This window comes from Ostrea edulis, chromosome 1 (assembly GCF_947568905.1).
Source record: "Ostrea edulis chromosome 1, xbOstEdul1.1, whole genome shotgun sequence".
Taxonomy (NCBI): Eukaryota; Metazoa; Mollusca; class Bivalvia; order Ostreida; family Ostreidae; genus Ostrea; species Ostrea edulis.
Window position 1 is genome coordinate 101,332,638 of NC_079164.1, and position 2,666 is coordinate 101,335,303.

Below are 2,666 nucleotides of genomic sequence, written 5' to 3' on the forward strand. Positions count from 1 at the left end.
AATTATAAAAGGTAGTCATAGAGAACATTGGAATCAGAAAACCACATTCACACTATATCTAAAGAATGGTAATTTCGTTTCAAATTCTTTTTATGATATATTTCTTCGATATATCTCTATTCTAACTGACATGTTTTGTTTTGAAGATTTTATTCGTAGATTTAAAAAAATATTAGCAAATAACGTGTTTAATTTTTTTTTTTTTAAATCTATAAAAAATTAGAACGTTTATATCTTAATCGTGCTGCAGGCATGTGTATTAGATTTTCATATCGTGCACCAAATCACAGCAAAATTTGGACTAAAGCCAATCAGAAACATGTATAACCTTTCGAAATTCCTCTAGGTTTGATACCGAGTCAAAATCAAAAGATACGCTTTCAAAATTATTTTCCTTTCTACACAGGAATTCAAATTTAGGGGAGGGAACTTGGATTGATTGATTGGGGTTTTATGCCGTTTCGGCAATATTGAAGCCACTTTACGGTGGTGGGGCTTGGAAGTTAGTTTGTCAAAATGTCTTGACAAGCAAAAACAAAAAAATCTTCAAAATCCTAACTCGTGGGATGGAGAGTAGGGGGCATCTTCGGTAAAGATTGTATTATTTATTAGATTATGAATATATACAAGTATCAGTCAGGTTCTTCTCCTGAGGGAGGCTCACCTCTGGTCTCTGTAGACTTTCGGAACTCTGCTAGTCTAGTGCTGCAATCCGTTCGCACCTCATCTCTCTCACACATGTAGCTAGGCCGTGCGCAAAACCCGCGCAGGGCCTACGTCATCCCGGTAGCTGGGCGAGTCGCTCCCAGAATGGGTCGCCCCATCTACTACACTCCTCCCTGTTTTCTCCAAAAGGACAGGGTCCACAGCCTACACTGGCATGAACGTGGAAAAGAAGTTTATTTAAGGTGGGTGCCTAACACCCTGCCCAGAGGCACTATTTCAGGGTGAAAATCAGGTAAGCAGGACCGAAACCCGCCAGAGAAGAACAACGGGGCACTGTCAGCGCCCGCTAAGATTAGGTTGGGGTAGGGTCCGGTTCGTGTCCAGGAAAGGCGGAGGAACCAAGGCGACATCTCTTACCACTCAGTCACCAGATACAACCAAAGGCGCCAGAGGGACCGTGGTTGTTGGGGGTACTGAACATCCCTAACCCATTCCACCATGTGACCGGGCAGAAGTCCGCGCTAAGTTGTTCCTATGTCTCCAAAGTCCGGATCTCTCAATCAATACCCTGTAGTGTCCTGACCAATTGGGCTTTTCCTGGGTCCCACACTTTCCCAGTGTCAATCGTGTGTTCCAGCTCCGTAAAGTCACCGAAGTTAAACTCATTTCAGGCGAACACATCCTGGAACACTGTCAGCAGGTCTGCTAGTCGAGATCTCTCATCCAAGCTCAGCTCTCCGGAAGAATATTCCAGCAGGTCTCTAAAGTGTTCTGGCACTTCCAGTGTCCCCAGTTCCCTTGCAGACTCATCCGCCAAGGAACAAACTTCCATCTTCAGGTAAGGCACAGGAACACAATACTAATGTTCAACTGCAGCGCCCAATACACTCCCTTCCTGCAACGTCACATCTCGACCCGTTGGGTCCACCTGACAGGAATTCCCTCTAACATAGCATATATGAGGCATCAGCAGAACCCCAGAGAGTCTCCTAATGCTATGTGCTACCACACAGTCTGCCAACTCCCACTCAAGGTCGGAAGTGCATAAGGCTAAAGAAATTGACGGGACACTCACCTTCCGATCCAATGACACCCTGGCCTCCTCCTGGGGTTCCGCCCCGCCGAAGGTCATCTGTATGGTCTTTCCCCCATGGAGAGTGTGCAATGCTCCAAATCTAGTTTTACCTTACGTCCCCGTAAGAAGTCTACTCCAATCAACATTGGCATCGCGCTCAATATCACACGGCCTCTCACCTCTAGTCGGCGCGTGTTCGAATCCCGCTCGTGCCGGTAAGTGAGAAAGTTTCTGAGTTTACTTTCGGAAGGTCGGTGGTCTCTTCCCATGTATCTGAGTTCTCTCTTCCACCAATAAAAACTGGGCGCCACGAGATAACTGAAAAATTGTTGAGTGTGGCGAAAAACAGTAAAACAATCAATCAATCAACCAAGCAATATAGGGTCCTTCAATGGTGCCACATACAGGCCCACTTCAGGGACATTCCTCACCTCTCGGATGGAGAATGGGCCCACAATGAATCCCCTCAGTCGAGTATCTGCACCAGCTTGCATCAAGACGACATGTCGCTTAATCGGGGGCTTATATCCCAGTGAGTTGTACTGCTCCATCCACACTCACCTCTGCCCCGGTATCCACAGACAAGTCCTCCACCAACAGTTGCACTGTACATCCTGTCGAAGGTCTAACTTGGCCAATGGTAATGCACCGATCGGCTTCCCCTGAGGTCTCTATCTATGGGGTACAATTCCAGAGCCCACTTGCCCCTGGTTCCTCGGGTCTCCATTTCCACTCCCCAAGACGATCAAACTCCAGTTGGGCTGCTACCACGATACATGTCCTCCCTATCCTCGACCAACATGGTGGATGAACGCTCTGGCACTCTAAAACGCACATGCCTACGTTTTCTCCGGTGCCCTCGTCTCACGACGGAACGGCTCTTCCCTCTATCCGGACTGTCTGCCCCTGCAACCCCGGGGACAAT